Here is a 14031-nt window from a genome sequence, read left to right on the forward strand (position 1 = left end):
CTCAAAGCTTGATGTCTTCCTTTGTGAATGCTGAGTTATAAAAGACGAATAAAAAGCAGCAAGGGATTCTTTGAATTGGCAAAATAGAATGTAAGAGTACTGAATCTCTCTCTGCTGGGCTTATGCTTGTATCTCAGACCATTAATGTTAAATCATCGCTGCAAAAGACCATTCTGTCTCTGGAAAAGTCAAAAGAAAACCGCCCACAGTGTTGATGTATGGCCGCTGACAGAATTTCCCAATGTTTGCAGGCATGCTTAGTCACCACCGTCTCTATCTTTTGCCCAAAACTTAATACATCTTAGGGTGGAACGGAAATTCTCAATTTTTTTTTGGTACCAGCTGAAGTATCAGCAAGCGATAACTCAAAGGAACATTTGCATTCTTCACACATCGAACCTCTGAGACTTCTTATGTGTCCTTAAAATAATGAAATATATAACCTGGTCCAACACACAAAGTACCAACATCTGCTTCTGGTCCATGTATCCCTAACTGATACGACTTCAAAATTGAATATTTTTGCATTACTGCTCAATTCCTATCAAGGCACCCGAATACTCTGAGATTGGTTGCGGCAATTTCATGACAATTTGGTTTTTTTTTAATCGGCATATATACATCACCAGCCTTTTTCTTTGTAAGAACATGTGAAGCCGTATGTATATGAGTCACTTTTGGCAACTGTAATGGTATTGTTTATTTGTTATGATAAGCATATACATTCGAGGACGCCAAGTGTTATCAGAGATTATTTATTAGATGCTCTGCACGTGCCTCTCTGATCTGCGCAACAAGTTTACCATCTTCGAATGTTATCTTAGAACAATACAGGTGTGCCGCCATGTCACCGACAATATATCATTAATCAAAGAATTCGAACTTGCCACGAAACCAAGGGACTCTTTTTCAAGACTGAACAAGAGGAACGAAAATGACCAAGTCATGCTTGAGAACGAAAATACACCAGATTATGAGAATTATCATGCCTCTTGAATTCCCAATGGTGAAACTTGAACGGCCGCCCATGACATACAGCTTATCTTCCAGTCCACAAGCAAAGCAATCCCATCTTGGACGTTTCAGACTCTCTATTAGAGTCCACTTATTTCGTTGCCTATCAAATACCTCAACACTAGACAGACCCTCCCCATCTGGTTCATGACCTCCAATTGCATAAACAAGGTCATCAACCACTGAACAAACAAATTCAAAACGTGCCACATTCATCTTTGCGAGCAAACTCCACCTATTTAATATTGGATCATAACTGTATGTATCTGCTGAAGCCTCTGCTGAGTAGCCATTATCAACCAATCCACCAACGACCATTAATTTTTTATCTATCACAGCAAACCCAAAAGCTCTCTTCAAAGGACCAGGCATGGATGGAAGAAATTCCCATTTACCACGGGCAGAATCAAGAACTTGCCACTGCATTTTGCCACTACATGAATCTGCAGTCAGCGCATAAAGCCACTCTTCAAGGGTGCCAGCTAGTTTTCTTTGCCATATAAAATTCATTGCTCAGGATGAAACTCCTCCATGCTTTCGAAACAAATCTCAGTGACTGAAAATCTGAGCGAGGTATTAGTGCAGGACAATACTTGGTAACATCATCAGGAAGGCCATTAACGTTAGTTCACTCTCAGTGGCTGAGTTCTTTATTGCTTCAGATATGCTCTTTTTGACCAGTTTGTAAAAGCTTTTGGAATTGCTGAACCTTGATTTACATGCCCAAGCATGGTATCACATCCAATCTTGGCAGTACATGAATTTATATTTGGTGCTTGACCTTGAGGAGAGCTAATGTCACTTGAAGTGGATGCTGCCGTTGACTTAGTTTGTTCATATAGCTCCAGCATTTGATTGCTAACCTCCTCAAGCTGTCGAGGAGTCACATCAAACTCCTCCCACCAAGGCCTCTCTCCATCTGATGGCAGTTTAACCTTCAAAAACTTAGCAGCGAGAAAGATAGCTCCAGCAGCAATATGTTGTGGCTTGAAATTAAAATCAAAGGCCAGCGTGGCAAGGAGAATCCGCTCCGCCATGACTACCAACTTATTCTGTTGTTCATAGCACTCTTTTTGTCTAATACGTTCAGCAGCAGTTGGGTCCCTCTTGTGCCGAATTTCATAGGACAGCATTGTCACATCTTCGAAGAACCAAACCAACTTCTTCTACCTGAGGCAGCTGGAAATGCACGCCAATGTCTTTGATAAAGCTGCAGTAGGACTTCCGCAAATTAGCCTCCTTCTTGGCGTCGATACCATCAAGTCTAGAAGGCGAAAATTTATCAATCTGCTCCCTAGTGAAGTGCCATCCATCTCTGATAGAGAGTAAAATATATCCTATCATAAGAGCCTCAATGACTGCTACACAAACCCCGACACATACTGATAACTGTGCAGTGCGTGAGCGTTCAGCTCCTTGTTCATTGGAAACTTGTGTACTTACAGCAGCACCGGAGAAGAGAACAAGCATTTCAAAAGACCAGTATTCCAAGCAACGCATTACTAATTCAACTTTGAACACCAATACCCAACAAACGGGAACATGAACTTTATCATAAATATTTTACAAATCTTTCAATCCATTGTGGCGCCCTGCTTTGTGAAAGAAGTTACAGATTGTGAAAAGACAATCCCAAATATCAAACACTCTATGACTTATAAAATTTAATAGGTTCTTTGTCTAGAGGATTCAACACCAAATCTCCTGCAAGTCTCCCACATTAGTATGTACATCTTTCACAATCACCCACGAACCAGAATTCAGAGATAACTCCCTTAACGTATTTGATGACAATCCTACAATAGCTACATCATCATAAGGTGTCTCCTTGAACATACTGCCACTGCTCTCATCAACATTCTTGGAGGGAAGTAGAACTCTGTATAATAAGCATGCTAAGATTTGGACCTTCACTGAAAACTCAAACAAATCCCCAGTTTCGTAGCACGCTACGAAACCACTCAAACAAGTAGCGCTGCGAAACTGCTAAAAAGAATTCTGGCGCTGCGAAAATACCCTGACTTTAAGCCAAGCTAAAAAATTTTAATTACAGCATTTTCAGTGATAACACAGTCAACTGCAGTAACCAGATCAATAGTAACAGTAAACTAAACCCAGAACATCTTATCAACAAAGAAAAGTCAGTCAAATAAATGCCTTAACATAGATCCGCAGTTTTTCTTTATCTGGCATGCATTGCTACGCACTTCACCTTCTGCACCTCTGCATATCCCTGCAGAGAGCTTTGAACTGCACTGCGTATCCACGCACTGTTCCTTTAAACGCGCTGCGTACCTTCACTGTGCCCACGCACCCACTGCTTCTATCGCGTCGCGTACTGCTACTGTGGCCATGCACTCTCAGATGCTATCGCGCAGCGTATCTACGCACCTGCGGCTTCTGTAGCGCCACGTACTTTCACTGTGCCTCCGCACCTGAACCTCTGTCGCGCTGCGTACCCACGCACTGCGCCTTCTTCTACTGTGCATACCCACGCACTGCGCCTTCTTCTGCTGTGCGTACCCCCGCACTTGCACCGTTAATCACCTGCGAACCTCTGATTAGGGCCGAATTGGCAGTCCACTAGTGTGCCACAAATAGTCAGATGCCCAGATCTGATCATGCGCCCGAGAGATCACACTTCATAGATTCACTTTCAACTTCACTTTTATATAGATCAAGCTTTTAAACCGATAACCCAATATTTCAGATCTTAAGATATACAATTTGCAAAAGATACTTTAGCCAAGTGATCTCCTTCCCTATTTATAGTCAAGCCCTTATTCACACCATGGGACAAAACCATCAATAACCAATACAAGGGATCCAAACCGGGGCTAAATTAGATCTTATACCACGGGCCAAAACCATAGAATCAAGAACGGCGAGCTAAATACCACGGGCCAAACATAAGAAACTCCACGTGAGCGCGCTTCTCTGCCTTGAAGTGAGTGAACTGGGGGTCCGCACCTCATGAACGGGTAACCTACGGGTATGTACGCACTTTATCTATGATATTCCTGCGGGTCTGCAGCTTTTGTACAGTGTACCTACGTACCTCTTATTTTCCAACATTTTGAGAGCCTGAACAGAGCATTGCCACTTAAGAGAGTTGCCATCAAGTACAACACCTGTAACATAGAGCCATACCAGAATCATAATGCCAACATACTCAAGTTTATGGGTTTTGAGGTAAACCATTATTGCTTCCAAGAATTGTTGTGGAAAAGTATTTTGTTTTCAAAGTCTATAGACAATACTATGATTGGCAAGTTAAATTTGAATAGAAAAAGAAGAAACAATTTATTTTTTTTCCATTCGCCATTAGGAGAGTAACCGTGAAGAATGTAATCCAACTTAAAAAAAAATTGAAGTCTTTACATTCTTTTAATTTAAAAGTGGTTGAAGGTTGGCGAGACATTGATCCATAAGGCCAATTTATCACACATCTTGGTGCAATAAAATGCGAGAGCTTGTTGATGATTGTTGCAAATGAAAGAGAAAAGATTTAGAGTGTTCCAAGCAATAATAAAGAAGGAGATATGATTATTAGAGAAGTCAATGAAAAATAAAGTATTAGCACTGAAACAAAGTGTAAACAAAGAAATGGAAAACCTGTATAATTTTATGTTAGCATATACGAAACTATTTTGGCTTCATCTTCAAGTGAAAGAAAATGGAAAAGATACCAAAGTTGCACAACTAAATCATGGTAATATATCAATTTTTAGGGATGAAAAGGAGCCTCGTCAAACATTTTCCAGAGAAAATGCACATGAATGAATTGGAAAATTGAAAAAGTCCCTTGCAAACAAGAAGCAGTCAAGAAGCTATCAACGAGAAGATTGAAACTTGGCTACCTAATTGGGTTAGTAGTGCTTTGAACGAAAATCATAAAATAACGAAGTAAATTGCCAAATAATTATTTATTTTGATGATCAGTTTGCCACTCTCTAAGATCCAAACTATAACAAGGATAGTAAAATATTGAAAATTGAAAAAGTAAGGATGCATGATAAAAAAGTTATTGATACAACAGAAACAAATGTTCATATGTTTGGAATTGTATCTACGGGTGTTTTGACATTGAATGAAGCTACTGAGAATACCATTGTAGTGTCTATTGAGCAAAGGAAAGCAAAGAACCTGGTATTGAAAACAACAATAGAAATGCTCGAAAATGCTTTAAATTTGGATCCTTTGTTAATGACTCTAATCTCAATATGGACTCAAGAATATACAATCCCCATTGCTAACACATCTCATGGATCTATTAGAGATTTGCGACTGGTTAATGCAGTTAAATGTCATATTTTCAGTAATATTTGATAGAGGTTAGAAATCATTGAACATGCATGGCAGGTGGTTTCTGTTCTGCTAGGGTTAGCAGTGGAAATTAACTCATTTATCAATTTGGTGAGAAGTAATATTAATGAAGACAAGCATTTCGTTAATAATGAACTACTTGATTTTAGTCAAAGGCTTGAATTGTTGTATGATATGGACAAGAAAGACAAAGAACTACCAAATGCTAATCAAATGTGGTAAATCAAAGTTAGATGGTCCAAAAGAATCAGTACACTAGAAAACATTATTTCTGAATGTGAGAGGATAAAGAATAGTAGAACTAATGTGTTTATAAAGGCGATTCAAATTGTTCAAGATTTAGATGGCCCATGCATCATATGAAATTTTGAATTGATTACAAAAGATATATTAACATTTGAATTTGATAAGATAAAATAATCAATGGCAATACCATTTGATGATATAACTGATTTTACTTTAGAATAAATTGGAAAATGGTTAGTTGGCTTTGTTAGTATTAATGACAAGAAATCTGTGTTAACTTCTTAGTTACAAGAAGAGGCGATGGAGATCGAAAACAAATTATTCAATCAACATGTTTTTTGTGGAGGTAAATCCTCTCTGTGGACAGAGACGATCCCTACTAGCCCAGACTGGGTCTAGCAACAATCACACAATGCTATCACGCAAGTTCCTAACTGCAAATAAAAAGTAGATGGTGAGAACCTACTTGGATTCCAACGCTAGTGTTCGTCGAAGAGATACCGCCCTCGTTCCTTTGCCTTGGCCGGTCACGATCCCCACGATCTCCGTGATTGGACACCTGCACATGCAAAGAACAACACGAAAACAAGCATAAAATCTAGTAGATGCAATTATATATCAGTTAGAAAAGATATAACTCAACATCAAACATAAGACAATGAGAGTGGAACCATAATGATAGTCATCTATTATTAATAAATAACAAAGAAGAATACAACCATTGTTCTAACGTCAAATCCTCCTTTGGCTGGGTAGTCAGCTACACAAGTCTTGCAAAGCTTGTTGGGATGAGGAACAAGCCTCTCTCTCTTTGAGTGACAAGAATCTCCTTACTTAGATTTGGCCTTATGGGTGCAAAGAAGGCTCTTGCAGCTTCAAACTCTTGAACTCCTAGAACTACCGACTATTGTGACTGTAACTAGCTTGCTCAAGGCATAGAGGCAAGCTTTTATAGTTAGAGAGGAAAGAGATAAGATCAACCACATTATTCATGGGATTGGCTTTATCACTTGGAAACTTCCATGAAAGGTGGCAAACCACTTTCCCTTCTATGGAGATTCGAAGCCAAACCATCCTAGCTCAACATAGATTCAGTTGGTGAATGGGTTGAAGAGAACCTTCGGGAGTTTGGTGGTTAAAAAATTTACTCAATTTGGTTGGCGCGAGTGCGACTCTAAGACAGAGCGCCAATGGTGCACCCTTTTTAGAGGATTTCCCTCATTGGCGTGGGCAGTGAACTGTGGACCCGCGCTAATGCAAAAAAAGTTGTTTTCATAGGTATTTTACAGGAGATGTCTTCAGGGCAAATGAAGCTCGTACTCAGAGGAATATAATGCAAGTGGTTTCAGGTCATGTCGCTTCTCACAGGTCCCGGAATGAGTCCTCCAGTGTACAGGCGAGGGGTAACAGGGACGGTGACAAACAGTGACAAATTGCTGTGTAACAGATGCCCCCTAAAGCATGAGGCCCGAGAGAGAGAGGGGTGAAATGCTTTACAAGAACATGTGTGACTGAAAACACGGCCGCCGGAGAACCTGCGTAAAGAAGTACAACTGATATCTCAAGTACATGATATATGTGTGGTATGGGCGTAGCCATCCATAATAGAGTACATAATAATCTAGATCCAGGGTATGGGTGCAGCCATCCAGAGAGGATCGAAAAGTAGACTCAGGCATGGTCGCAGCCATCCAGTGAATGAGTCATGTAATAATCATAATAAGCCACAAATCGTAGCCTGGATTCCAATAGACAAAATCCAGGGTCTTGTGCTCCATCTCGACCCGAACAGAGTACAAGTTCAAGCATGCGAATGCATGAGTTGAAGTCGAACATGCATGAGCATCGTCTGATTACCAGTCAATGATGAAAACTGTTAACAGACGCGAGAGGTACCACCAATAATGACAATGGCCCTCAAGGTACTGTAGGTACAATCTACAGTGTGTGAATCAATGAGCTGGCGTCGAACACCCGTAGAATCATTCGATCGGAGGCCAATGATGAAAACCTCTCGTTGAACACGAAGAACCTGCCATTGAGGCATGCAGGCTCCAAGGCACTGAAGGGAGTCTCTAGATCAGCTTCTTGGATAATGAGCTGAAGTCGACAGGAAGTGATCTTGATCAAAGGTGGGCCATGGTGTTTCCCACATCATTGACACGAGACAGAGGAAAGATTTTGTGGTGATGAAAAATTATGTGAGGTATCAGAGGAGGTTGTATTGCTGCAGAGGTCAACTTCTCTTGAACATATCGGCGGCACGGCAGTGGATTTGGCAGTATTTGACATCAAATGAGCAGAGGTCATGGTGACAAGGTAGTGAGCAGATGAGAGGTCAAGTAGGATAACCCAAACCCATGGAGGCTAGTGTAAAACAAGATGAGATGTTCCCACCCCGACACGAATGCAGACTAGTGCCATGTTCAAGAGTGACATACTGCCGACACGACGACAATTATGGATCCATTTTCCCCACCATTTCTGGCGAGTACCCTAGTTATTTTTAGCAAGCTTGACGGGGATAGCATATGCTTGTGAGCGTCATTATGACGGAATCCGATGTCATTAAGTTTTAACGAGTCTGACAAAGGAAGAACTCGGCGTCTTTTCCTATTTAGAGATTCTGAAAAGACAGCAAAAGAAAACTCCAGGGGGGTCCTTTTTCATAAAGTTGTGTCTCCCGAGCCCGAAAAAGTATAAAACAATGCTCGAAAGAACCGCCCGACCATTACGATCGAGGAGTACTTTTCATTTATAGTGACATCGATCCGAAAAAGTAGAAAAGTGATCAACATCACGTCGTTTTGTAACCATTCACGAACCGGAAACGACAAGGGTCCAACGATCTTTTCGTTTTTTACACGGTCGGAAAATGGTTTAAAGACGACCGCCTCTTATTTACTTTTGACGAGTCAAGAGGGGTAACTCAGCGATCTTTTCACTTTTAACGAGTCAGAAAAGAGCTGAAAGATAACTCCATAGTGACTTTTTCGTGTATTTACCGAGTCCGAAAAAGTATAAAATACAACTCGTTTCACCATCGAAGTTGCAAAAAGGACCTGTCATAGCACCAGAAACAAGCGTAAAATCCATTTTCGACCAAAAGTATATTAAAATATTAAAAAAATAACTTTTTAAACCCTATTACAAGTCAAAAAGTCTATAAATATGGTGAAAATGTAAAAAATAAAATTACTTTTACTTTTTACCTCTTGCATAGTGGTAGTGGTCCATTTGGAGTGCAAACTTCGAGTAGCGATTACCATCAATCCGGGCAACCATTTGAAATTCCGCCAGTTCCAGGTAAGAGGTTCTTCCTTTAGCTCCATTTCCATACTTGTTTTATGCATTTTGTTCCTTAATTGAGCCTCCACAAGGGGGATTTTAAAATTTAGGGTTGCACCCCATTGGCGCGGGTATCCAGCACGGGTCCGTGCCAATGGGGTGATTTGCCCAAAGGTGCCGCGCCATTGGCGCAACTGTTTTAGAAACAGTCGCGCCAACCGCGCGACCTAATTTTTTACTTAAATTTTCCCATCATTTCCGAAATTTGTCCGGTGTGTAAGCCTACCAGGGTTTCATTAATGATTTATTCATCCTTGTGGGTGCAGGAAACAAGCAAAAATGGTGGTGGAATGGAAAGAACGGGAGCATGATGCCATAGATGCCTTGGCCATAGTGGATGAGGGATGCATGAATGCTTTGAGAGACTGTGGTCTCAAGAAGTTCTTCCTCACCTCTTATCTGCGAGCTCAACCGGAGCTATTACAGTTCATAGTGGATGCTTGGGATGTCGATGACCAAGTATTTCGATTACGGGATCAGACCTTAGAGCTGGATGTATCTGATGTGTACTTCATTACTGGGCTGTCACGGAGAGGGGCGAGCCCCATTTTGACCGGAAGCAGGCCTTCCGGGGAGAAGATAGGTGAAGTGAAGGCTCGTGTGTGCCCAGAGGCACAATTTGGGAAAAACAGCGCCAAGGTGGATATCGCCACCATCCATGATTTGGTTCTTAAGGTGATACTGTTCACCATCACACGTGCAGCTGGGGTACAGGCGCCCCATGAGGCAAGCAAGAATCATCTGTTACTGGCGACAGAATGTCTCAGCCCCACCATTTTTGACTGGGCTACAGCGGTGACTACAAATATCAAAAGGCAGCTTACAAAGTGTAAGTGCGGGGGAGTGAAACAGTTCGGGTATGGCTCGATTGTGGTGTCGTTCTTCTTGGAATGATTACCCTTATTCTAGTACCAGGGAGCTGTAGTAGCGGATCCATTACCACGAGAGCCTAGGATGGCTGGCTGGGCAGCATTTATGCCCAGAGGAGGAGGGGGCCAGCAGATGTCTTGGGGGCCCGAGTTCTTCATATGGCTTCACCGCCAGCTGATCGTGGTAGAGGACTGGCCATACGCGAGAACCAACTTCATGGGGGATCCAGACCTCCCACTGCCAGAGGGAGAGGAATGGGAAGAGGAGTTAGGTATGATCTTCTCTTTTTGATGTTTCTATGTATTTTTATTTTTTTTGTCAATACATGCATGTTCTGATGACAGTTGTATATATATGCAGATGTGGGCCCAGAGCGACCAGCCGGCTTGTCTCCTATAGCGCGGAGGGACCAACCTGCAGCTGACCCTCAGGCAAGGGGTGCCGTGGGGGAAGAGCTGGTGCAGAATCTCGAGGGACTTACCCAAGGGATTCCAGGCTACGCTAGATTGGCGGACGTGCCGTTTGCATACCAGAGGCACACAGTGGGGGTGCTGACCCGCATCCATCGTCTGTTGAGACGCTTGGTGCGCGCGGTGGCATGCTATCATGAGCACCACCACGAGTAGACTCCTAGGTTTCTTTCATGCATATTTTTTGAGGGACATGTTGTCCGAGGATGTATCAGGATGAACATGTATTATTTTTGGGTTTTGTAACGCACGCGGTGCAAACATTATGACACACATATATATATATACATATGCCTATGGTTTATTATTGTGCTTTTATGTGCTTGCTTGTATGATGTTTTTCTTATAAATTACGCAAATGTCTATCTAATACATGATTGGCCAATGCATCAGATAATGTGTTTAATCGTCGTGGAATATGCTGATATGTGATAAAGTCAAAATTCCTTTCTAACAATTTAACACATAAGTACAACCTTAAAATGTGACGGTCTCTGACGGAATATCGCCCATTGAGCTGATGGACGACAAGCTGAGAGTCTAGGTTAACAAGCAATGTACGAATACCGAGATTAATTGCCTCGGCTAATAATTCAATAACAGCGCTATATTCAGCAACATTGTTTGTAGTACAGCCTAAACAGACACCTTGAAGGTCTATCAACTCACTGTGAGGATCGTAGATCACCCACGCCGCAGAGGACAAATTACGAGTGCTGCGGCAGGCACCATCAGCGAAACCAATGTAAGGTGCACCCGACATCTGCACAAGAAGCAAAAAGACACAATAAGGGGCAATCACGCTTTCACACCAAACCGAAAACATGAAAACTCACACACACACACACATGCATGTACAAATCGAAGCGCATGAATCATGCATAGTACTTTTTCAAGTACAACCCATTGCGGGGCTTATCAAGAGGATTACCTTCGTAGTCAATTAGCTCGTACGCCCCTTTTTACAACACTCTCTTTACAATGTAAGGGCTTAGCCACATGGTCTTGAGTTTGCCTGCCCCTAGCTTGTTATTGGCTTGGTCGTATAACAGGACAAGGTCTCCCTCAACAAAGGAACGAGGATGAATGGTATGGTCAAAATGAGTTTTGACTCTCTTCTTTTGAGCTTTGATAGCTAGAGAGGCTAAACGACGGGTCTCGTCTAACCATTCTAGATAAAGAAGCCGTTCCTCTACTGGAGTGGTGTTGGGAAGCAACTCGACGGCTATTTTCAACGAAGGAATTTCACATTCTATAGGAAGGGTAGCCTCCAGTCCATAAACTAGTTGAAATGGAGTGAAACCGGTGGCGTCCTTCACAGAGGTTCGGTAGGCCCACAAGGCGGGAAACAACATCAGATGCCAATTAGACTTATGCATGTCGACAGTACGTTGAAGCATCGTAACCAAAATCTTGTTAACAGCTTCAACCTGACCGTTAGACTGAGGATAGTACGGGGTTGAACTATCGTGCTGTAAGCCTAGTTGGGTTGTCAGCTCGGTCATCATGTGATTACGGAAATGCTTTCCGTGATCTGTGACGATGGCCTGTGGAACTCCGAACCACGTAATAACATGATTGAACAAAAACTGCGCCACTGTATGACCGTCTTCAGTTAATGTGGGCATCGCCTCGGCCCATTTTGTAAAGTAATCGACGGCAACGATAATAAACCCATGCCCCCCGGCCGAGCGAGGCTTACAGGTTGTATAATCAATGCCCCATTTTGCAAAAGGGCCTACGGTCACTACAGGGTGCAGCGGGGCCGGTGGCGCATGCATCTTCCGTTGGTATATCTGGCATGCATGACACGAGCGGACAGCAAGAATGCAATCCTTAAAAATGGAGGGCCAGAAATAACCGGCGCGAAGGATTTTTTGAGTTGTGGCATATCCAGACATGTGGCCACCATAGGCGCCAGAGTGGCAGTCATTCAGGACTCTCTCAGCTTCCTCGAGGGTAAGACATCGACGGAGAACAGATTCAATGCCGAGGCGGTACAGGGTGTCCCCTATGATCCGATAGGGTTGAGATTGATGGCGGATCCACCGCCGAGCATCTTTGGATACAGCGGGGTGGAAAGAGGAGGTTTGTAAATAAACAATAATATCCCCGTACCAAGGATCGAGGGTGCTGATCAGAAAAAGAGTTTCGTCCGGGATATGATCCTCTGAAAGAGAGGGTGCAGAAGGAGATGGCAAAGAACAGAGCAATTCAACAAAGACCAGAGACTTCTTAGACTTGGCAGCAGTAAATTCCAAGTCAAACTCTTGGAGGATTACGATCCATTTTGAGTATTTGCCCCCCAGCAATTGACGCGACAAAATATACGTCATCGGGTTGCAGTCAGAAATCACGGTCGTGGTGCGCAATAGGATATAATGCCGGAAACGTTGGATGGCGCACACAGCGGCCAATGCCAATTTCTCAACGTAAGTGTAGCGAGTTTCCGTATCCAGGAGGTTGCGGCTGAGGTAATAGATAACATGCTCATTGCCGTCATCATCATCCTGCACTAGAACCATGCCGATAGTGGTATCGGCGGCGGCCAGATAGAGAGTATAATCACGATGGTAGTTCGGAGGTCTCAATAATGGAGCGGAAACAAGGAGACCCTTGAGACGCTCGAAAGACTCCTGAGCGGTAGTATCCCAATGAAAGGGGGTGTCTCGCTTCAGTAATTGTGTAAAACCCTTAGCCACCTCGGCATAATTTGGAATGAATCGTCTGAGGAAATTTGCTTTGCCCTGCAAGCTCTGCAACTGCTGCAAAGAAGCAGGGGGAGGAAGATTCAAAATGGCCTCGACTTTGAGGGGATCCAGATGGATGCCTTCTCGGGAGACGATAAACCCGAGTAGTTGGCCTGATTCAACGCAGAAGACACATTTATGAGGATTGAGCCTAATATGGTAGTGTCGACAGCGGAGAAAAATTTCGCAAAGATGGGAAGGATGGTCCTGACGCTTGACTGAATGAGCTGGAAGATCATCCAGGTATGGCTGTACAATGTGACGAATGTCATGAAAGGCATAGGACATTGCACGTTGGAAGGTAGCGCCGACATTCTTTAAACTGAAGGGGAGCTTCTTATAAGCAAAAGTTCCCCAAGGACAGATAAAAGCCATCTTATGCTGATCAGAGGGCGCGATATTGATCTGGTTATATCCAGAAAAACCGTCCATAAACAAGTAAATTTCGCTTCCTGCACACTCATCAATAAGCTAATCGATGAAGGGTGTAGGGAAGTTATCCTTAGGACAGGCGCGATTGATATCACGGTAATCAACACAAACTCGAATAGTGCCTTGCTTTTTGTTCACAGGGACTATATTAGAAACCCAATCCGTCAGTGGAATGGGGTAAATGAAACCAGCCTTGAGAAGCTTTTCGACTTCTGCTTTGATGGCTGCGGCCTTTCGGGGGTGCACAGGGCGTAGGCGCTGACGAATAGGCTTGGCACCTGGATATGTAGGTATCTCGTGCACCACTATACTAGGGTCGATGCCGGGCATCTCTTCATAGGACCAAGCAAAAACATCACGAAATTCGCGAAATAGGTCAGTGTAGAGTTGAACTTCCTCTGGAGTGCAAGTGACTCCTATGTAAATGTGCTCGACAATCCCTGATTTTACAGAGATGTCGATGGGTTGGGTTTGCATAATGTTTCCCATATTGCCCTCAGAAGATACTTGGTAGATTTGAATAGGTGTTTGTAGAGGCTGGAATGGGATACACGAAGCAAACCGTTCGAGACATG

General features: G+C 42.9%; 1 pseudogene; it reads right to left on the reverse strand.

Moving 5' to 3' along the window:
- Positions 1-909: 909 nt before the first annotated feature.
- LOC149264408 (F-box/kelch-repeat protein At1g67480 pseudogene) lies at positions 910-1524 on the reverse strand (annotated as a pseudogene).
- Between the last annotated feature and the right edge of the window lie 12507 nt (positions 1525-14031).

Source organism: Pinus tabuliformis, chromosome 6 (genome assembly GCF_031772625.1).
Source record: "Pinus tabuliformis cultivar Carrire ecotype Pingquan chromosome 6, CPIR1, whole genome shotgun sequence".
NCBI lineage: Eukaryota > Viridiplantae > Streptophyta > Pinopsida > Pinales > Pinaceae > Pinus > Pinus tabuliformis.